The sequence below is a fragment of the Cyanistes caeruleus genome, chromosome 5 (genome assembly GCF_971803275.1).
Source record: "Cyanistes caeruleus chromosome 5, bCyaCae1.hap1.1, whole genome shotgun sequence".
Lineage (NCBI taxonomy): Eukaryota > Metazoa > Chordata > Aves > Passeriformes > Paridae > Cyanistes > Cyanistes caeruleus.
Genome location: NC_141705.1, coordinates 7,531,764 through 7,555,905, shown reverse-complemented (window position 1 = coordinate 7,555,905; position 24,142 = coordinate 7,531,764). Strand labels below are relative to the sequence as shown.

The 24,142-nt window shown below is 43.2% G+C and overlaps 1 long non-coding RNA gene across 1 annotated transcript; it reads right to left on the bottom strand.

Moving 5' to 3' along the window:
• Positions 1 to 16,797: 16,797 nt before the first annotated feature.
• LOC111928419 (uncharacterized) lies at positions 16,798 to 23,763 on the bottom strand. The gene is made up of 5 exons (XR_002864109.2): positions 23,674 to 23,763; positions 23,391 to 23,542; positions 23,060 to 23,309; positions 17,793 to 17,936; positions 16,798 to 17,324 (listed from the first exon to the last, which is right to left on the bottom strand). It is a non-coding gene; the product is annotated as an uncharacterized LOC111928419 (long non-coding RNA).
• Positions 23,764 to 24,142: the final 379 nt, after the last annotated feature.

Below are 24,142 nucleotides of genomic sequence, written 5' to 3'. Positions count from 1 at the left end.
GGGAGGAATTGACTGCAACTTACTCTGCAAAAGGCTCCAAATAATCCCAAATTTGAAATCATTTGAAAAATTTTTGAAACCTTTTGAAATCTTTTAGAAGACCCTGCACTGAGGCCAGGTTTTTTCAACTGGATGGGCAGTACAGTGTGAAGTAATGAGAAAGAGGAGGAAGCAGGTTTTGCAAAGAGCAGAGCAGGTTAGTCCAGATGAGGGTCCCCCACAAGTTACTTGGTGCTCAGTGGCAGAGCTGCTCACAGCCCTTCTGTGAGGATACAAGCTGCTCCAGGACATTTGTGATGGGGTGGTGCTGGTGGCTCTGGATTTCTGCCCCCTGAGGAATGAGTGCCTGGCACAGTGACCATCACTTGATGTGCTTCATTTCAGTTATGCACAAGTCCCACTTCAGCCCAGGACCTTCTCGCATTTCTAATTGCTTTCAGGACTGAAGCTGTAGGCACCACCCATGAATGATTCACATTTCTAGAGGCAATTGTTCCCATAAAAGAATGAGTTATATTTTGTACATAGGAGTGAATGACCCTATGGAGAGTAAAATATTTTCCTAGCCAGCTTATTTCTATGCCGGAAAACACTACCCTAAGAGTAACTTGTCCAAGGATTTCCAGATACAACTTCCAACTGATTTTAAAAGTAAAATGGATTTTCCAGGCAGACAGAGGCCAAAGGACATTTTTGTCTAAATGTTCACTGGTAACAGAGAGATGTGCATGGAATGACTAGAAACCAGCCCATGGTATATCTTGATAGGGTCTCATAGTCAGTTTTGTGGCCTACCATTAGTGGGAATAAATACCTGAAGTTCAATAACATGTACTGCCACTTCCCTTTCTTAGTGCAGGAGGTAAAATTGAGAGGAGCTGTTAAACAGTTTCTTGCAGACCTTTGAAGATTTATGCTGGAAAGTGTTTTGACGTTTATAAGGCACATTCAGTCGCCACAGGTGGTGTAGGGTGGTGGGTATTTTAGTGCTGATGCTGAAAAATTGCAGGAATTATTTCAGTGTGGTCATGGCATAACAGGAGGTGTTGGTATCTCCAGAGGCTAAGCAGTGCAGTTAGGAGTTCATGGACATATTCCTGATATTATTCATAGAACAGAGACATGGAGTTTGAGATGGGTGTTTTATTTTAGCCCTCTGTCCCCAGTCGCCTTCTGGAATCCAATTCCTGCTTTGACTTGGATGTTGTCTCCTGTCTGTACAAATACTGTAGCCTTTGGGAGTGCAGGTCAGGGCCAGACTGAGCACCTGGATAATAGTGTGCTCACCATTCCCAGAGGATGTTACAATTGCTATCTTACTCACATGCATGACCCAGAAATTAAGCTTCCTACACATGTAAATAATCAAACAAAACAAAAACAATGCAGTTGATTCAGATCCCATGAATGGGATCAGTCATACGGTCATCACCATTCCTAACCTTCAGGGAAGGATGGAGCCCAGCCCCTATCCATCTTCCCTCTAGGAAGACAAAATTATCCCACAGAATTATCCATCTTCAAGGTGATTTCTGAATAGAGATTTTTTGCTGCTCCACTTGTTCTTCTGGTTGCTTCTGATACAGTGGCAAAAGAACAAAAACAATGAAAAATATAGTTTATTTTTTTATATTTTTTTTTTAGATTGTAGGTAACCTTATATTAACCCAGAAAACTCTCAACATCTTGAATGATCAATGCCTGTCCAAACTTGGGATCAAATAGGCACCTTCTCCATCTGGGGAGAGGTGGGCCCGGGGAACAAAGTCCAAGGTCCACTCGAAAGTCCAGGCAGGAGCAAATGGAGGTGAGACTGCAGACAGGACTGTCACCAGCTGAGGATGGTGTTGATGTCCCTGGGCTGAGCTGGAATGGGGTCCTGGGACATGGGCAGGACTGTGGTGTGGGGGTTTCAGGGGAAGATGGGCAGGGACATTAACACCTATTTATGCCCTCAGGACCTTGACACTGTCTGCTATTTTCTTTACATTTCATAAATTAACTTCAGAAGACCAAAAGGTAGGGAGCAGCACCTTGGGAAGGTAAGCAGGACTGTGCATTCAGAGGTGTCAGCTTGTTAAAAATGGAGCTTAGCAGCCCTTGAGGGGAGGGGGAACCAAGGAAGAGGAATCATTGAACCAAGCCTGTGTTCAAGGAGCTTTCTACCATGCATAGCAGTTTATGGGCCTCAAGTAGCCTTGAAGAAAGTCACCTGTAAGTTCTGTAATTGATTTCAGTGAGCACAAGTTTAGGGCTGTGTGTAGAGACTCTGTTAGGAAAGAGATTTTGCAATTCCCTTTGAAAACAGCACTTCGGTGTGATGAGGACTTTCATCATTGCTGGATGTTTATTCAGAACAAGAACAACAGTTACATACTAGATGAGTGTGAGTGACCACATAAGAGGGTCTGTCCCTGGCTGTTTCATGGCTAAAATCCAAATACAGCTTCATCCCATATATTTGCCCGTATAAACACAGACACCTTGCGAGCATGTGTGAGTTAGGAATGAATTTGCCATGGGCTCTTTTCATAATAAATGGAGGCAGAGACAAATCTATGACTCAGATCTTGGTGAGCTGAACTAATATCTGGAGGGAGAAGAAAGCTTTGCTTTGCTCAGACTCCTGCTTTTTATGGGCACAGACAGGCTGACATCTATGTATTTCCTATACCTAAACCAAGGTCAGATAAATCCAGGCTGGAGAGCTGGTTCTTCTTGTCTTCTTCCCTCACTTATTAAGTTATACATATTATGATCCTCTCCATGTAGCCAGCACCTATCCAGGGAGGGGGAAGTTTGATTATGCCCAAATACCAGTTCTGCACATGGGACCAGCATGTGCCACCCATGGTTTGAAGTTAATTTTTTCCCTTAGAATGGAATCCCAAGTCCAGATTTCCCTAGCATGGATGGTGAGGAAAGTGTGTCTCAAATGTGTGTAAAATGGCTCAGGAGACATGTTTACATATTTACTGGAGCCTCCACTTGCAAAGAGACATATGCCTTGGAAATATTAACTGGGTATATCAAGAGATATCATGTGACAAAGACATTTTAAAGCTGGTTTAACTTCCCATTAGTGCATATTAATTCTTAGTAAACCAAGGAAAAAGTAATCTTACAGCCAGGAGGATCAACACAGCACTAATTTCTTTTCTGTTTGCTCATTCAAAGCACATTTCCAAGAAAATCCTTAGGGCCCAACTATTTTATTGCCTTGAGGGCTTTAATTTTGGGATGGTTAAGGGCCTTCCAAGCCACAAAGCAACTGGATCTCCTGATGTGACAGCATTAATAGCACTGATGGGAGAGCACTAATCCAAGAGAAATGTGAGCTGTGGGTGGGAGACACAAGCCAGAGCTCTATAGTTGGTACAAGTGTAGGTGTTCAGCCTAGACAAAAATGTAGAAGTGTGCCTGTGCTGCCTTTGGATGTAGGGCCCTCATGGGGAGTCCTAAGTGAAACACCACAAAACTTTGCTCAGAGTCTAACCCTGCAATTTGATAATAATGAGACAAAATATCCTTCCCCAGAAAAGCTGTGTTCTGTTTTCTGACAGTTAATGCAGTGAAACAAGTTTCCCAATTGGCAGCAAAATGAGATACTGTAATTTCTGAAGTGTTTGGGCACTTTGAGGGGCTTGGCAGCCTGTGGAAACTTTTTCAAGGACTGGAGGCCAGGACGTTGTTTGGTCCTGTAAAAGTTTTCCCCTCCAGCCCCATGTGCCCCCAAAACTGACCTTGCAGCCTGGGAGGCTGGTGGAGGTCTGGCTCATGTCCTCTTGGGGAAAAATAGCAATCAGAAGTGGAAAAACACCTGTATTGAGCCCAGCCAGACAGAGCTGCCAGTCTGAATGAGTCCAGTTAGGAATTAAAAACCCCAGCTGACGTCCTGTGGTGCCAGTAATATTTCTTTTAGTCAGACTCGTCATATGAACTGCATTAGCTCTGCGAATTTTCATCAGCATGCTGTGTGGGTACTTGCTTTGCTATGCATTTCTGTGAATGAAAAAACTGCATTGGGTCCACCAATTTCCATCAGTGCACTGTCTAGGTACTCATTTTGATGCACACTGCAGTGAATGAAATCCCAGCAGAACACCAATTCCAGCATTCCATGAGTATTGGCACTGCTTATAACTTGTATCTGAATTTAGTCCCAGCCCAGACCTGGCACGTCACCTTTGCCTTGAACAAAAATACAGATCCAAGCACTTTCTGTTCTTGCAGTGTTGGATTTCTTGACCCAGGTTTCCCAACTCAAGGGTTTGTTTTTCTTTTACTCTTCTTGCCTTCTTTTTTTTTTCTGCTCTTTCTGAGTTACATGGGGTTTATTTCTCATTTATTAAGTTACAGATGAGAACCAAAGGCAGTCTCTGCTGATCAGTTACATGACGTCCTCATTATATACTTTGTTTTCAATCTTTTTAGTCCAGCTTTGCCAGAGGTTCCATGATACTGTTCAGAAAAGTAAATTAATCAAGTCACATGGCCAAAAACTTCCTAATACTTTTGCTAGCAAACATTTTCCTGTTGTTATAACTGGTGCAGGTAATGATGGTATTGCTGTTTGTTACTGGCTGTTAGAAATCAGCACTGATTTCACAAAGGGTGTCACTGTGAACCTGGTTGTCTGTGAAATTGAAAGCAGCCTGTCTGATCTTCAGCACTGATGGGTGGTTTAGGTTATCTGGGCTGGTGTGTAGTTGGAAAGTGATGAATTATATAATCATAGCCAGCCCATCTTTGGCAGAGTTGCATCTTGCACTACAGACAAGGCAAAGTGGAGGATGTGACCAAATAGCCACTGAGAAACACTGAGAACAAGAAGGGACTTTTAAACTAGAAGAGAGTGAATTTAGATTACATTTAAGGAAGAAGTTTTTTCCAATCAGGGCAGTGAAACACAGGAAGAGTTTTGTCAGAGAGGTGGTAGAAAACCCCTGCCTGAGAGCATTCAAGGACCTTGGCTGCTCTGAGAAACCTGATCTAGCTGGAGATGTCTCTGCTCATTGCACGGGGGTTGGACTAGATGACCTTTAAATGTCCCTTGCAACTCCAATTATTCTGCAATCCAATGAAAATCTGGAGGCAAAACTGGGTCTCAGTGGCCTGTGTTTCACTACTGAAGAGTTTGCTGGGAGCCTCCTGCCTCTGTTCTCTTCTGAGGGCCACTGGGAGTTTCGGTGTGCTTTGCCACTGCATGGTTGCTGGGAAGGTTTGGATGGTGTGGCATGCAGGTGTGTGACCATTTTTATTTGTCATTGTAAAGGATCACATCGCCTGGATCAGCTGAGTTGGCTCAAAGTCAATCCATTAGAAGCCAATGCAGCTGCAGATTTCTGTCAGCTGAAGATATGGCAAGAAGTTTCTTCTGCCAACTGGAGGAAAATGCAAATTATCGTATGCTCATCCTGGGCTTCCTAGTGTGGAAACTCGGTTGCAAACCTCACTGCTCCCTTCAGTTCAGCTGGTATTTCTCTTCCCTGGTGCATAGTGCACTCCATCTCCTGCCTGAGCCAATGTGAGTAATCCAGTGCTTGTGTAGGACCCTTGGGGAAACTCAGAGTAGATCCCAAATAGAAAACGTGAAAAAATTGAATCACTAAATAGCACACTCTGTATTTGGTAATTAATTAGTAGACAAAGTGCCTCAGAGAAAGAAATCAGTCTGTGTGTACATGTATATGCACCTCTATCTCTCTCATTTTACATATGTGCAGTTATTTTAGTCACATAAGACATGTATACAGCTAATTTTATCCTCCTATGAGTCTGTTCAGCTCCCTGAGCAGACAGAAAGTCTCAGAATGTGAAGGACTGTGGAACATCAGCAACCTCATTTCCTCAGCACTTTGCCAGGTGGCCTGGGGTAAAGAGACACAGGCCAGAGGCTGCTTTTGGTACCTAAGGAAAAGTCAGTCCCACTAACCCTAAAAGCTGTGTAGAGGTAGGACATTTCCAGTACTACTTCCTCAGTAAGACTTTTTTGGGACCTCCTAGGACAGCATGGGTGCTCATGTCAGCTTTCCCAGAGGAGAGCTCTCACCCAGGGAGTGAAACCATGGCCTGTCTAAAGGAACACAATGGTACAGTTATTTTAATGTAACCCAGTGACTGGAATCTTTACAAAAAGCAAGGACTGTGCAGAACATATTTGTTGGTGTACTGGTCCCCCTGTTATGGCATCCACTATGACATTTTGCAAGCAGTTTAAAAATATTTGAAATGGGTATTGATAAATAAACTGAAATTACTAGGAAAAGTATGTTAAAAGTACCAAAAGCCTTTGTTTTTGTTCATGCTTAGCCAATCAGTCTTTACAATCAGACCACAGAGTGGGGAAATGTGTTTTTAATATCCAATAGAATAGTTACTATATTTCTTTGACATTGCCTTGAGGACCAGGCTGAGCATTCCAGTTTCCACTGGGATCACTGAGAGTTATGCAAACACAGTAGCCAGTGCACTTTAAAGAGCATAAGAGCCATCTCATGCTGACAGCTCCCCAAAAACCTCTCTTAGTGGGGGGCTATTGAACAGGAATGTTTCTGGAAGCAAGACATAGCAACAGGAGCCATCTGAGTATTTGTTGGAATTTTTTATGAATGAAAGTGGAAAAAAAAAATCACTGATAAAATCTGGGGAAAATTCTGAAGTTGTTAGTACAGCCAGGAATAAGGACTGCACTGTCAGCAGTCCCAGAAGTGTAAATATCTTGATAAAATATATTGTAATACAGCCCAAATGCAGTACATACATGGGGGAAAAGAGAAAAAAAAAATATTTCAGAATTATCCAGAGGTCATTGTGGAAAAACTCATCAGACTGAGTTCTGCTGTCATGGTTCATCCAAGGGGTTAGTAGAGACCAGAAACACTTTAAATATGGAAGTAATTCTACCCAAACAATGTAAAAACATACTCAGTTTTGGTGCCTAGAATTGATAGAAGTTCCATTAGAATGATTTGAGGATTAAAGAAAATGCCTCCACAGGCAAAACACCTGGGACATACATAATATTCAGTGAGCCCAAAGGAAGTGAAGTGGTTGAAGTGGTTACAACATCTATATATCCACTCATGAAGGACCTACCAAATTCTAAAGTATTCTCTCAGTTTATGGAGAACATTTTAGTGAGTGTCTAAGTGCTGAAGCCAGACTGTTTCAAGCTGATGATGAAGTCTGAGTTTTAACAGTGAAAATAACTAACCCTTGAAGCAAAGAGTGGCAAGAGAAACATTTCTCCTTCTCATATCGTCTTCATATCAAGATTGGTGGCCTTTCTAGAGACAGAGAAATACTCCAGTATTGCACAAATGAAAATCCTCATCCCGATATTACATAACTGGGAGAAATGCAGTGTCCTGTGAGAAAAGTTATGCAAATTGATTCAAAAGCCCTTTTCTTTCCTTAAACCCCTGTGAGCAAAATTGCACATTGGACTATTTCAGGTTGAGCTATTTAAACTCTGAATATTTTGTGCTAACAAGTTTTCCTGAATAGCACCAAGACACGCGACAAAGGCTGTGAAGGTATCCAAGGACACATCTACATCTTCAGGCACAAACAGATGTCTGTGAAATGTTGATTTGGTGTCTGGCTTTCCAGCACACACCAATTGTAATGGAACTGGAAACTCTGCCTTTACCCACTGGATGGGTTGTAGGCATCCAAATCCCTCAAATCCCCAAAGTATTTGCCCACAATATCCAGTGTGTACTAATCAAGCCACTGCTAGAATCAAATGTAATTGGAGTAGCCCAATAATCAAGCTCTGAATTTCACAGGACTTGAAAGAGATAGTGGCCTTCAGGAGGGCTGTGAAGAGACTGCAAGGGTAGAAATAATGTAGATATGTTCCCTTTGCTAAATAATTCTGTAATTCTATGGTTGGACTAAACAATCCTAAAGAAATTTTCTAACTTAAATGATTCTCTGATTTCTTGTGTCTGGTTCCTGAATGGACCCTTTCAGTCTAGTTTTTCATTTTAGTTTTAGAATAATTTGCATGTGGAGTTTTAAGCACTGCATTTTACCAGCCTGAAAGAAGAAAATCTCCCTATTGCAAAGAGCTTCTTCTCTGCCATCAGTGGAGAATTTGAACAACTTACTTATTTTAGATGCCTGGCTCGAGCCAAAGGTGACCTCTCACTGCTTTCAAGCAGGACCCATCTTCTGGCCAACTGTCTGGGCTGGGATGGCCAGCAGAGCAGCATGTGCTCCTCCTGGCTCAGCAGCAGGAAAGACAATCCTGGGACACTGCAGAAGGTGAGGGGACACAGGAGATCAGGGGTAGGGTTGGTGCCCGAGGTATCCTGAGGGGAGAGACAGTGAGCTCTGCAGGGAGAGGGGGTGGCAGTGAGATCAGGACCACGGTGCAGCTGCTGGTTTTGGGGTGGCACAGGTACTCAGGACAGGGCAGACACAACCTCAATATCCTCTGCACCGAGCTCAGGCTGAGGCTACAAGGCAATGCTTCAAATGAAGGCAGAGAGTATTTAGCACCTTCCCATGCCAAGAACCTCACTGTTGATCCTCCAAAGTCTTTTCTACCCAGCCAAGTCATCTTGTGCTTGGGAGAGATTTAATATCAAACATAGTGTGAAATTCAATCTCTCCTGTTAGACGAGCTCTGACAATGGAGCTGCCATGTGCTTGGTGGGTCATGTCAACCTTAATTTACTGCCCCGGGTGCTGTGGAAATGTCTCAAGTCTGTCACACTCCCACACTGCTGAGCTCTTGGCTTGCACACAGTGACCAGGCAGAAGGTAGTCACAGGAATGGGGCCTTTTAGAGGGGGAAAAAAGCATTCAAAAGCAGCCATGGGCACCCTCCAGTATTACTAGACCTGTTTAAATTCATGTGGACTGGTACATTACTGACAACACAGCAAGCCATCAAATGACAGAAAAAAAGCAGAGTTAGAAAAAGAGGAATGCTTGGAACATTCAAGGAAAAGAAGAGGGAGGGAAGAAGCATTATATTTAATTCACAATGTGGGGAGAAGGCAAGTGCAAAAAGTGTTAGATGAACCCTCCTCAACTGTCAAATGCACTTAGACTGACAGAAAGGAGGTTAACTTCTTTTGCCATATATAAAACATACACAAAGCTTCAGTATTCTTTTTATTTTCAATAATAATAAAAAGGGAAATAGCCAATAGCATCTTTCATCTAAGTCAGCTTCAGTATCTTTCTCCTGCCCTAATCCAGGCATTATTGCTGCTGTTTGGTTCAGGCTGCTCTTCCTATAGCTTACAGAGTTACAGCACATATGAGGTTAATTCTGCAATTTTAGTTCCATTTCCCACTCACCAGTTTTTTCATGTATTTCAAACAGTGCAAGCAAAGAGACATTGTTTTGCTTGTAGGAACCAAGCATTAAGAAATTAGAACTGAAATGGCAGGACTCGTCATTAAAGATGAAATACAGATGCTGTATGGTGCAGTTTGTAGGCAGACTGTGCAAGTAAAATTCCCTGAGCCTGTGCAAGCTCCAGGGCCCAGGAGGATTTGCCTGTCCCCACACTGCCCCTCTCTACAGTTCAGAGATACCTTATTTTGTTCTCAGTTCTTTGGCATTGGATGAAAGTCCATGTCCTGTTCTATATCAGATTAGTGGTCTGAATGGGAAGACAGATTTAAATAGTTTTAAGACAGAGGAAATCTTTCTTTCTAAATAAATATCACAAAAGCCAAATAGTCATCAAAATACTGTTTGTGTAGGAAAGAGGCCAGTAAAATCATGCATAAAGGTGCTGAGCCACGCTGTAAGTTTATTGAGTTTCCTAACACAGACCCCTCTGATGCAGCTTGTGGAGGCTTCCCCAGCAGCAGCCAGCAGGACCTTCTCAAGCACCATTAGCTTGGGGAATGAAACTGTGTTTTCTGTGATGGATGTTCCAGATGGGTCTGCCAGAAATCCAGTTTTCATTCCCCTCTGTTGATCAAGACAGTGAGGTTTAGCTCCAAGATGATCTGTCCTGGAGGAGACACTGTGAGGATCCTTCTCACCCCTGCCCCCAGGATTTAAATGCAAAATACATAGGTGGCTCCTTGGGCACGTCCTTTGTCCTGTCCCCCAGTAATACCCTAACCCCTGTGCTACAGGACCTGTCCTACCACGTGAATTTTGTGGTCCCTTTCTAGATATAAGCACAAGATCAGTGGAAGACATTGTGGGTGTGAAAGCAGCTGTGCCTACGACTCTCCAGTGGTGGGATATCTGAACAGCCTCAAGCTGAGCAGGGAATTGAACTGAGGACTCCCACAATCTGTTCTCCCTGCTGTTTCTCAATTGAAAACACGTTACTCCCTAGAAATGGCAGAGACAGGTCCTTAAAAAGACCAGGGGGATCTGCACAGTGCCAGCAGCAGGACCCTACAGCTCACTGGCAGTAACTCTGCTCTGCAAGGTGGATGAAGTTGAACTGATTGGATTGTGAGCCTATGTGATGTCTTCCTAAAAATGACAGGTAAGTGACTTTCCCAAGGTGTTGAAGAAAACCTGTGGCATGAAGGGCTCCATTTTGGGGAGAAGTTTTGCATCAGCCTCTAGTTTGCTTGAAACCTCATAAAAAATCATGCAGCCCTCTGTTACAGCACTGCACAGTTACACTGGTGAAACTTCAGGTTGAAAATTCTCTCATGGCTTTATTCATCCAAACATTTGCCTTTCAACCCAACCTAGTCATGTATGGTCCTGCTGTGACCAGTAGGGACAGATGCCTCCAGATGGAAAATCATCCTCTCCCAAGGGAAACATCTGAGCTGCTACCTGCCTTTCCCCATGGGCTACAGACAGACTGTGTGACTGGTTCTGGCTAGATGGTTAAGGATGAATGAATTGAATCAGATCTTAAGCCACAGAGCTGTAGTCTCCATAGAAAAGATGCTTTGGGTGTGTGAAAGCAGCATTTTCCCTAATGTATGCACTCACCATGCACTCACTGCTGCTCTCTGGGTAGCCCTGGGCCACACTTACGACTTCTTTGAGCAGGAGGAAACTTTAGATGTAAGGGTTATGTTCAAAGCTGCATTCCAGCCTTCCATTTATGCCACAAATAGTGCTGTACAGTGGAGAAAGCCTCTACTTCTTGTTACAGGATAGCATTATTCTTGTTTCATTGTCTCTGTTACTGGGGCAAAGGTTTATGGAAGAGGTGTGTCTGCTGCTTGTTTGGCACAGGGTTCTGCCAGGCCTGGGAATGGTTGATTTTATTATCAAAGTGTTCCCTGACCTCACAAATTGCCAGGTAAAATTCTATAGCTCGTGAAGAAAGCCATACAAAGCAATCATAATGGTCTCTTCTGGCTGCTCCAGAACATTTTCCTCCCTCACATTAACTTCATATCTGTTTTAGCCCTCTAACTTCATGTAATTTCAAAGGAGAATTGGGCTTTCTGAAAGCATGCCTTTAAAGCTCACTCGGAGACAGATGTACAAAAAGTAGAAATCAGTTTTCCTGATGAGGATTTACTCAAAGAATCAAGGTACAATGTGTATGAGTTCTTCCTTATAAGAGCAAGGAATTAACAGAGAAATGAATGGAAATCCTGAATCTGTCAAGGATCATCATGCCCTGTGCTGTGTATAAAATCACTTCCTCAGGCAAGTGCCACAGCCCTCTGGTTTTCCACCAATCTTATGCAGGCAGGATTTTCCCCCTAATTTTGGTTCTGCTGCTGTTCAAATTCCACCACCCTTGTGTAGCACCTTCTAAGTGTGCAATTCACAATTGAATGGGAGGTGAAGCTTCAACCTAGGCCATGGAGGGCGGACTCACAAACATCCCAGTGTCCCTCCAAACACCTTCTCCAACTTCCTCTCCTATCCTGGCTAACAACACATGGAAAGTTTTTGTCATGGAGGACATTCTTGGGCAGGAAGGAAGTCAGGACTGTGGCCAGGAGCCATTGTGGCCACCTGCTTGGATGTTCACTTCAAAGGACAACAAACCGACAACCCCAGCGTGCAACCAACCAAGCTGAACGTATCTGCGTGCAGAGTTCACCCAGTATTTGGGGCTGGGGCATAAAAGACCTTTGCCCAGGCTGTGTCTGACCCAGGAGCCTCAAACAACAGCAGCAATAGGATGATGGTGCCAGTGAGAGCTGAGCCAACATTGTGCTGGATGTGCTCTGTGCTGCAGTACATCTGAGGCATGCCATTCTTCCCACATATACTGCTGTACCCACCCAGTTATGAAAGAGCCCTTGGCTGCCTGCCCTGCTGCTCCAACATTGCATCTTTATCCTGAATTAAACTCCAGTCCAAACTCTGCTAATACTCCTTTCCATTATTGCTGTTTGGAAGGGGAGGACTCTCATGGTTTAACACCCTGGAAAGACTCTGAGGCAAGTGCCAGCACACACAGCAAGAGGCAGGTGGAATTGTTGTTCCTGGTTCAGTGTAGCTTGTGCAGGTCAGGACCGGTAATGGAAATGCCACTGGAGACTGATGACAACAACCACACCACTAAGCCAGGTTCTCTGGAAGATTTGTTTTCTGGCTCCATCCATGTGCTGATATCCAGGCTATCCCTTTCATGGTGCAAAATTCCATTTCCTGAAGAGAAGGGTCACTCACAAGGAGGATTGAGGAAAAGCTGCTTGTAGGAATGCAGTAGCAAAGGGTCCAAGGATCCTGGAGGGCTCCCAGAGAAACAGCAAAAGGGTTTTTCTGTCTCTTGTAGGGAAAGGCAGGATGGCCTGATCTCCTGTGGTTAGACAAGCAGCCAGGTTCTTGTGTGTACTGGTCACACCTTCCTTTTATTTATTACATTTTTCCTTCTCAGCTGATTTCTCTGCATTTGCCCTCATTGTCTTTGCATACAGAGTGAAACCTAACTCTGGACCTGGCTCAACATCCCTTCTGTCCACAGGCCACTTAGGTAGAGCTTAGCAATTTACTGCCTCAGAATACCAGAAAATGGCCAGTGTGAATGGGCCATTGTACCCAGTGCTTTTATGGATGTGACTTCACATGAATCTGCACTGGATCTGTGTTGTTAAATGAAAGTGATAAGGAAACAAGAAATGAGAAACAAAAGACCCTCTGTAGAGGGTAACTCCTGCAATGTTCAAAAAACAAGAGAAATGAGGCTGTTCTCAGCTCTTTGTATGCATTTATTCAGGGCTAAACATCACAGACTATGTTATTTCTCTATGTTTCTAACCAGAGGGGCTTATTCTATCACCATTATATGGTATATTTCTGGGCCACCCTCTGCTGGGATGTGATGAATAGCATCACCCATTACAGTAACTGCAGCTCACCATGGTCTAAGAGCCAGAAGCAGGTGACAGAGAGGTGTAAAACAGACATGCTCTTTTCTCAATGTATCTGGAACAAAATTTATGCAAAACTGAAGGTGTTGGGGACAACTCAAAAGTTACCCCAGGAACTGCTGAATGCCACATGAACAGAGAGTGAAGGGTCACTCATCTAGAGCATAATGAGAGCCCTGAGTTTGTAAGAGCTTGTTTCTATTACCTGTGGGTTTGGGTTATATTTGGCTCAGCATCTGAAGGTAATTGTTTATTGTGCATTTTATGACTGTTTACAAATGCGGTTTGAAGAAAACAATGGAATATGTAACACATTGTCTTTCCCCAGGTCTTCAGTCCATTAAGTTTGTATTATTTTAAGTGGCTAGACTAGAAATTTAAGTCATTGTTATTTATATTAGAGATAAAGCTAGGGATTCAGCTGAGCTCCAGGCTGCATTGTGAGAGCTGCTGTGTCAGGGTTTGAGAATGGTCTTGTTCTGAAATACAAAAGGATCAAGACAGGCTGGTTAATCCTATGATTAGATCTACTCATAAGAACAGGCCTTCATTCATAGTCCTACTGCAAGCACCTTGTGTTGCCATAGTCAGCCTTTTAGGGTTATTTTTTTAGGGTATTTATGGGAAAAAAACCCATATAAAGCAAAACCCAAAATTTACCACATTTAAGGTGTTGGCATTTAAAGAGACCAAGATGCCTGGTAGATTTAAGTGGCATAATGCTGAGATTAATTTGAAAGTATTTTCTGCCATGTATGAGGTAAACCAGCAGTTCCCACCTGCTGGAACCTGCAGCCTTACCTCACTTAGCTCTCATGAGAGACTTAGCCCAGGTCTGTAATGGCTGAGGGTTGTTTCATTGATGTTCAATGGCTCATCACTCTGGTTAGCCAAAACAGAGAGGAGTGATGTTTGTGCCCAAGGAGCAACAAAAAGATGCAGAAATTGTGGACAATGCCCCCAGCTGTCATGCAGACTTGCTGGGTGATTGGGAGGGAGTCTGCTAATCTCTCAATAGTTGATTCACTAGTTAATAATAATCCTTCCTTCTTCCTACTCTTTGTGTTTGCTATTTAGCTTTCCAAGTCTCAAAGGCAGGAAACATCCGTGTGAGATGTGCCCTGGCTGGTATCCCAAGGCCATAGTCAGGTGGGGAACTTCAGGGGGCAAGAGTGTTGGAAGAGCTCACATCCATGATAACCAGAAGCAGAACCTTTATTGAGCAGACAGAAGAGACCCTGGAGCTGAAATGGGCAGCAAGATTAAACTCATCATGTTGAGAAGTGCTGCCCCAAGGCAGATGGGGGAGTTGCAGAGGAGCTTGCCTTGCCAATTAGCACACTACCTGTTCATAGAAGATTATACACCATGCTCTAGGGCTGGCAAGCCAGGGCTTATCTGTTTCAGAACAAATTCTGACAGAGGCTGGGTGCCATTTCTGTGCCTCAGGCTGCTGTAGACTATTTTCCTTCAGCAGCAATTCTCATAAGATCTCAATCCAAGGTAGGGTTCTAGCTACCCTGAAATGTAAGATCCATTGCAAAATCTGCAGGCAATGGTGCTGGCAACTTAGGAGTTTCCTCTGGGCCTGGCATGTGCTTAAACTACTCATGAGCTATCTGGGCTCCTCAGCTTGATTTCCATCCTTGTTTGACTCATACTTTATTTCAAGGATTGTTTGCATTTTTATGCCTCTGAGACTAGGTCCCGTGGGAATTCTTCCCAAACTTGCTGCATTGACCTCCTGCTTTTCAGCACATAACCCCTTCTCAGAAGAGGTCATTTGATCCTCCACCATAAATACATGAATCAACACTTTATGCTTTTATGGGATTTTGCCTGAGTTTTCCAGTTTCACAACACCCCTGAAGGTGGGTCCAAGATTTGGTGGCACTCCAAAAATATTTGGTTCACTGGGTGGCACCCCTGCCCATGGCAGGAGGTTGGAATTAGATGATCTTTAATGTCCCTTCCAACCCTAACCATTCTATGATTTTGTGGTTCTATGGTTCTGTGGTTCTACAATTCAGATCACTGTGCTATAATGAGGTTCAAGGGAAGAAATCAGAGGAGAATTTTGAGAAAGCTTCACCAATTCTCCAGGTAAATCATCAAGCAGTCAATCACAGGTGTTAGCTTTATCCCAGCCTGGTAACGAGCTTAACACCCAATATCCAAAAGACCTAACCAAGTAGTTTACTGGGATAGACACCTCAGAGACAGGTACAGGACTGGGGAGCAGTTCTGCTGTAAGTCTCTTCTGGATCTCTGGGGAGGCCAAGACCTGTCAGGTCTTTATTTCTACATGGCTGAAACAAGTTCAGTCCCACCCTAACTATGGAGGGCAGTCTGTGAAAGTCAAGCTTAGGTATTTGTAGAAGAGTGCCCAAGAGTAAAAATAAAATAATTATATAGGCATAGGAATTCACAACTAGTACCCATCAAAACTCATTTCACTTTTCTGCAGTTTCAAAATAAACAGTGCATCTCTATGTGTTGCACTAGGAACCAGACCTAGTTTTTCGATAGGAACCCACAATGTCATGGGTGGTTTAATGGAAAGCTCAGTGAAAGTTGCTCTCTTAACCCATTTTCAGGTCATATGTACTTCCTGTGACCATGGACAAGGGCAAAGCAAGCAATACCTATAGATGCACAGCTAATGTACATATATCAAAGGCCTTTTTTGCTTGTATGTGGTCCACTAGCTGTCTGTGGGATGGTAAGTCTGGGCATGTATCTGGTATTGCCTGGTTAATCATCAAAGAAAGCGTGTCCCTCTGAAAATAACCCAAAGAAATTATGCTTCCACTAAAATGAGATGGATGTTCTGGCCAGAGTGAGAGTACTCTTCCTATGCCTCTGATCTGTGAGACAAGGACCTTCAACCATGAAATATATAAAGGAATATACACTTCAAATGTATAAGATAATGGGCAAGTAAATTAACAAAAGGTTTGCAAAGATATGGAAAGTCCTCTTGGTGGTGAAGGAGGAGTTGTTGAGAAAGTCTGGAGCCAAATGATTGTGCTGGCCCTTGCTGCTCCCTCCCTGCTCTGTGGGGCACATACATCTGCCTCACAGCAGGAGGAAGGAGGCTCCTGAAGGATGTTGGGCACCAGCCCCAGCCTTTCACACATCTCACTGCTCTGTGGCCTCAGGAGAGGAGTGGCTCTGGTGGGAAAGGATGGCAGCTCTGGGCTGCGTGCTGGGAAATGAATGGATGGGCCAACACCTCCCAGCTCCTTGGCTAAACCCAAGACCATGCTCCTTGGCTAAACCCATGTCTCATGCTCCTCTCTGATGTGGTTTGCACTTTACCAGAAATGCTGCAGCTGCTGGACCCAAAAAACAGAGCTCTCTAGTTGTTAGGGCAAGAAAACATCTCTGAGTCTTGCTGATTTGCAATAATGCTGCTCCGTCATGGGTGTTATCCTGAGAAACTTAAATTCCTTAGTCCCTTAGGGCTTGTGGTGAAATGAATGGCAAAGCCTCAATCAGTTCAAGAGCAAAAAAACTGGGATTTTATTCAGGTAGGTGTTTCTTTCCCCTCCCAGAAATGTGATGAGACCACATCCTGTGCTGTAATCAGACAGCACTTGTACTTGTCAGTCACAGTCCCCCTGACCCTGCTCTGTACACAAACCAACACACACATAGGTGCACAGAGTCCAACTGAAAAAGAAAATCAAACCCTAACAAAAAACCCAACCAGCTTGCTCTGAAATCATTTTGGCCAGACTCCTCTTATTAAATAAAAAGTTGTGATACAGTGCAACAATACATCCTGCATGCCAGAACAGGAAGAATGCTACTTTTGTGTAGGTAGGGAAATAGTTGTGATGCACAAAAGAGATACTGTTTTTCCAACACTTTGGCCAAACTTTACACTTAGCTTCTCATGTCGGGAGAGGGTGTGACAGTAGATAGGATGTAGCCTTTGAAACTCCATCTCCACAGAGAAAAGACAGATGGAATCCAGCTGGCGGATATCACACACGTTTTCTGTTCTCCTCCATATCGCAGATCTGATAAACACAGAAGAATAACAAGCCTTTATAGAATGCAGATGAACAGAGGAGCCTATCTGTATGTAAAAGAGAAGGGCCTCAGTTGACTGAATGCTTATTTCTCCTAAATGAAAGTTAACTCCCACGATCTCATAAAGCGAGAATCTACCTGCTTGAGGCACACATTTGATTACACACAATACAAATTTCTTGACCTCCCATGGCTGCTGTTATCCTGATCTCATTTAACATCATGTCATGTCAGGCTGAGATGGATACCAAGGAAAGGCCATGCAGGTGGAAGTTGTCCAGTGGAGTTTCCTGGGTGATTGTGTGAATCTCTGTCTTGGAGAGCACGATTGCTGGTCTGTGATCATCCAAAGCCTGCACTCCGGCTTTTAACATAAAATCTTAGAAACCTGGGAATAATGTGCTAAGACAAGTGTTGTCTGGTGATGGGAACCAGGAAATGGTAGCTGTGAATACCTGAGTGTGAATGACTCATCCAGTGACCTGCTTTGGCTCTGCTGTGTCCTCCTGTAACCTCCTCATTTTTCCTGCTTCAGATGGAGCTGCAAGGCTTTGTTACCCAGAGGATTTTGTGATATGATTCTGTGCTCTCCAGCAAACCTGCCACAATTAATAATAGAAGATGCCTAAATTAGGATCTGATGTTGCTCAGGCTATTGCTGTAGGTTTCACCTGTGCAGATACTGGGTCACATTCTAAAATGTTTTTGATTAATAGAGGATGATTTTTTATCTCCTTTTACCCAGTAAGGCAGCAGTGTCTTAATGGAAAGTGAAGCCATGACAGAAGGTGGCATTATGCTCATTTTGATTTCCTCCCTGTACAAAGGAGCTGATGCTGACATGAATTCCCCACAGAGGTAAATTTTGTGTGTATATTTATTTCATTCATCCCTGTACTGGGACAGTACTCAAACATCTTTTTTTCTGTTTTCTCCTGTATAAATTACAGCAAAGCATTTCCTTCCTTTTCTGCTATTCTTTTATAGATGAAGGAATTGGTGTCACACAAAGGAAATTCCAGAACATGGACTCTCTATCAGTATCAGCAAAAGTCTCAATTGTCTCTTAGATGTCAGCTCCTGAGCTTGGCCCACTGCTACCATTTAAATCTATTTATAATTTATGAGGTCATGGCCATAAGTTTTTCTTTTAGTTCTCCCCAAAGGAAGCAGTGAAACTAATTTACAAAAGACTTCTGGACTCTGGAAAGACACAATGAAATACAAATAAGATCACAGGTTGTTACAGAAATGTAGATTATTGGACCTTAAATTTCTGTCCCAAACAATGGCCACATCTGCAGCTCCAGAGCATGTAGCCATCTCCTCTTAACCCCTAAATACTATGGAGCCCCTCTTGTTTTGCCTGATGGATTTCAAACCAAAAGAATAAACCCATAGCAGTGGGATACCTAAAACCAGGGGTAATTTTAAGAAGATTTACCCAAAGCCAATTGCGCTGAGTAGGAAAAATCTACTCTTAACTTTCACTGGATGACTTTATCTACTCCTCATGTATTTTTTACCCCAGCCTTTCAAACTGAAATTCTGAGTTTGTACAGCCCCGGCTCCTGTGCCTGCAGGGAGGTACTTATATCTGTGTCCATTTTGAAGCCCACAAGGCATTGTGTCAATTCTAAGCCTAAGTGCCCAGTGCCTTTCCTCCTGTGCACTCTGCTGCACACTGGAAACACTGCCCCACCTCCAGCTCTGATTTTCCTATTCAGGACAGCCAGCATCTGCCATATTTTCCTCCTGATGTCTGAAAACCACAGATCAAGAGAGAACTGCTTCTCCCTTGAAGGAAAAATAGTTTTTGCAGGTGATAGGTTTCACCTATCTGGTAACATGATGAACACAGAGGCAGAAATTGAATTAGAAATGAATTTTCAAGGGGAATGTTTCATGTACCACTTAAATTTTGTTTTGTGTTTCCTGAAGTCACTATAGTGACTATATTTACTATCATTATTTCTCTATTTTTAGCCAATAAAAATTTTGTTGGTTATAACATAGAAGAGAGTGCAATATACTAAAGGCTTTGGGATCATTCTGGAACTGTGGATGCTTTATTTGCTTCCTATTAATTTTTCAAGGGTCCTTGGTTTATCTGCCCTTTAACCCAAGTTTGATTTGGATCATTGAAAAATAAAATAAAAAAAATACCCCATTAACAATGTCTCAATGCATGGGATGGTTTTCCAGTAGCACATGTTCTATGTTTTGTTACTTTAAATAGATGCAGTTTCCTTTTGGGAAGATCCCCTCTAGGAAGATTTCTTTCAGGATGCCTGAATTCTAAATGTCCTTTCTATATAAGTACACAATATGGAAAAAAACCAAACCTAACCCAAGCCTGAAAGAATTGAATTTGGCATTTAAGAACACTGAATGAGTGGTGACAAGTTTTGTAGTAGTCATATACAGCAGAGAAGTTCTTGTGGAGAAGTGGAGTAGAAGCTTATCTGTTCCTAGCTGATTTGGGAATTATATTAGATCATCTTCCATAAAGTACTAGATCCAAGTATTGATACTTCCAATTTGAAATCACAAAAGGTATGAAAATCTACACAGCTACAGCCAATAGTTATGCTGCTTCCCCGAGGAAGTTTTGCTTTCCTAACTAATTTCTCTGGAATTCAATTTTTGCACTGGCATCTGTAACACAGATTAGAATCTTACAAAAAGCCTGTCCTGCAGTCTGAATTTTGTCCCAGACTCACAACTGCTGTGAATATTCCCCAGTGAGTCCCTGCTCATGGGCAGCTTGCCCTTTTGCTTCTTGAGACAGGTTAAACAGAAAACCAGCTCCTGCTTTTTCCACCTTTCTGCTCTTTCTCTTAAGGTTCTACATTTTCTGATGTTTCTGGCTATTTCCTTCATGGATCTTCCCAAGCTTTTTTCCCAGCTAAGTGTTTCATATCATTCCAATGCTTGCAAAAAAACCCCTGTCAATTAATATCAGTGGTAAATTGTCTGCAGTAAATGGGAAAAGGGCAAGTTTTCTTGAAGTTCTGAGACTTTCTTCTTATCAGGAAAGTCTCAATACAACAATGGCTCTCAAATCAGGACTGGAGTCCCACATAATCAGTACCTGGTGGCAGGTGTTCATCAAGATGTTCCACTTAACAAAAGGTTACCTAACAGACACAAGTTTGAAATTATCACTAATAATAGGAATGAGAGGAGAATTTGGCATCATCACTGCTAATCTTCTTCCTTTGGTTACATGTTCCTCACTGCACCTGGAAGTAAGAATATTGCTTGCTGACTTCTTTCATACTTCCCCTCTCATTTTTTTTTTAAGATTTCTAATTATTGCACTATGAAAGAGAAGGGAAAATACCAAAGACAGGCATGAGGTGGAAAAAACACATCCCCAGGATTCAGCATCAAGTAACTTGTCAACCTGACTGCTTTCCAGACACATGAAAAAAATTGTCTGAGAAAAGGAGAGGAAAAAAAGAGAGATAGAGAAGGCCCCTTTAATCTAGCAGAAAAGAAGCATCACAGGAACCAAATTGAAGCCAGGCTCATTCATATGAAAAATAAGTCAGCAACAAAGATGATTAACCACTGGAATAGTACAGAGGGAAGTTGTAAAATTATTTCCTATGTCCTGGTGTCTTCAAATCAGGACTGTATTCTCTTCTGTAAAATATGCTTTGATCAAATAAATTCCTGGACTTGACACAGAGAAGGTCAGCCTAGATAAGGTGATCATTCCTCTGAACTTAAAACTCTACAAATACATACCTTCAGAGAGAAAGGCCAGACTGTGGTTGCAGTCTGGCACAGGGACACCAGAAATTTTGGTCCAAGGCCTGGTTCTGTTACAGATTTCCAGAATAATCACAAGGAAATTGTGTAGTTTATCTGTGCCTCTGTTCACCATCTGTAAAGTCTGGAGAATAATCCTTCTCCTGTTCAGTTTTTTTAGCTATTTGGGGTAAGTGGGAAAGCAACTAATTTGTTGTGGGTCCAGACCTTTCCTAAGGTCTGCAAAGGCAAGTCTGTAAGCATCATTGCAAAGCATAGATATCCATAAGGAAAGCTTAATGGCACAGAAGGAAAATATATTAGTAGGGAGATAAAGAAATGCCTTTCTTTCAGCAGTAGCCCCCTGAGTGCAGTTAAAAAGCAACATGTCAGAGTGTGGGGATGGTCACTCAGCCAGAGAATCATGATTTCATCTCAGGATGCTTTTGGATACAAATAGCATCCAAGGCCTCTTCATGAGGGAGCCTCTCACTTCCCCCAGTGGCATTTGCAACATTGCAGTCATTTATGTTCTCAACAACAATAATCAAATGACCAGTGTCTGTCTCTATCCATGCACAATGAAGACTTGTGCTCTCTTTGCTTAGCTAAGAAACTTTGTGAGCTTCTGCCAAGAAGTGAAAGACCATTTTGAATGGCTGGAACAAATTCAAACCATGTCCCAGGGAGCTGGAAGGCTCACAGGCCTTGTCCACTGCCCAGCTGCTCCTCCCTTCCCTACATCTTCATTGTGTCTGTCAGTCTCTGTCACTGCTGGAGCTAAAGTAGCTGCTGCTCCACCTGGTAGCTGGACACTCTTCCAGCCTTGCCCTTCTCCTGTCACTGGGGCTGAAATAAGAATAGCCTTTCATGGCATGCAGGAAGTGTGTTTTAGGAAATGAGCTGAGCATGAGTGAGGCTTCAACTCAGCCAGGGAGAAAAGGGCTGAATCCCAGCTGGAACCTCTGAGCAACATCTCAGCGAGTCTTTATGTGAGCTGCTCTGAGTTATGTCTGCTCCAGAGAGAATGGGGACTTACACAGAGGTCTGTGCTAAGATTCCAAATACACAAGATATGCTCTCTGCTCCAGAAACTTCTGGATTCACTTCCTGATCAACATAGACCTGAATAAGTGTGTGTATATATCTACATATCTATATCCATCTATCTATATATATATAGACATATACACCCCCATATTGACATACATATGTATGACATACATAACAACAGAACAACTACATAACAACACTTCACATATTAAGGGGAAAGGACTTCTTTATCTATGAAAATTATTTCTTTTTCTATGAATATAACTACTTCAGCAGTGAGATGTACTCCTAATAAGATACCTTCTTTAACTGAGAAAACAGAGCTAGCAGAAGAAAGCAGTAGCCACTGGCACACAGATTTTCTTGGGCTATGCTAAGGGTTGTGAGGAGAATCACAGGCACCATTGTTCCCAGCTCCCCACTACTCCTAAACAGCCTCATCAAGCTACAAGCACGACCAGTGTCTGAATAATGCACTGAAAAATATATGAGGGTTTGGAGAAGGAAAGGAAGAGACACCTGTTGGGATGAGTGGAGAACCATATCAGAAATACAGTAAGACACAGCTCCACAGAGCTAAAAGATGCACTTGTGTTATCCTGCCAAGCCCTCCTTGGCACAATGTCTCTGTATGTGATCCTCTTAGTCTATCGCTGGTTCCCTGCGATATGTTTCTATCTGGTTTCTCATGGCTGCAATAAACCCTGCTCCTGCACTAATCTCATTTTACAGTTCCACTGACTTGAAAAGAACCCAAGTAAAATTGCTGTGCAGTTTCTGCTGGCGCTATTATGGCTGTATCACTTGTCAGCTTTCATAAACAAGATAAATATAGTTAAACTTAAAGCATCAGATATGAAGAAATTTGGCATGTTACAGCAACTCATCAGAAATATTTTTTGACAGGTACCTTATAAAAAAAGAAACAAGAGGATGCCAGAGAGGATATAAAAACTTCAAATTTCTCTTTTTGCAAAATTCTTTTGCCCAAGGAGGCTGCAAGAACTCAGTACACTGCCTTTCCAACACCATTAGCTAACTCTTCTGTCCCACACAGCAGCTGGACCTGCACTGACTCCCTAAAAGCAGTGAGTTTTGATATCAGTCTCTGTATCTTAAAGAGCCTCTCATCTCAGATTGCATCACTGGGATCCAGCTACCTGGAAGATAAAAGGCAGAACATCAGGAGGCATGCAAAGCTGGAGGGAGGGGGAAATGTAGCAGGGAAAACCCCTACTCACAAGTGATTTGTGACATGTTTCCACAGCAAGAGGACATCCCATCTGAAGGGCCTGTGTGAAAGATCATCCCCCACTCTTCCCCACACAAGTGGTTGGTTTGTGCCTCCAGCTACTCCATGCTCCAAAGAAGACAAGAATCTCCCCTCTAGCACCTGCATGAAAAGACCAAGCCCAACAGATCTGCCCACGCCCAGGAAGTGCCCACGCTCTGCTCCCTTATCACCTCCAGGTGATGGAGCGGCGAGATGGGGGAAGGCAAGAGCACAGCCCCACAGGTGCTGACCAGGGCGTGCCAGTGTGCAAGGGACAGGGGGATGCCTTGCTCAGGGACAGTCCGTGGGGTGAGCCTGGGCTGCCCCTCGTTGTCCAGCCCTGAGCCCTCTCAGAGCACGTGGAGGTCAAAGCAGCATCAGCCAACACGAGTCAGCTGTGCTGAGACCTGAGCCCATGGCTCCAGGGAAGGTAGGTGCTTCCTAACATCACAAGGTCAGGACTCTTCCTGGAAGAGATTCAGGGATCACAGAAGAGACTGTATTAACTCCTAGCCAGGGAGGAAAGAGCCTGCCCTAAAAATAACTGAATTATAAAGGCCAGTGACAGAGGTCAAGACATGGATGCTCAAAAGATGAAGCAGCTGGTTTCTTCCACAGTCTGAGTGCAATCCAATCAGTAAAGTACTCCAACAGAGATATACCTCTTGTCACTTGTGCAACTGTAAAATAGAATGCGACAGATTTTCAGCATTAAGAAAG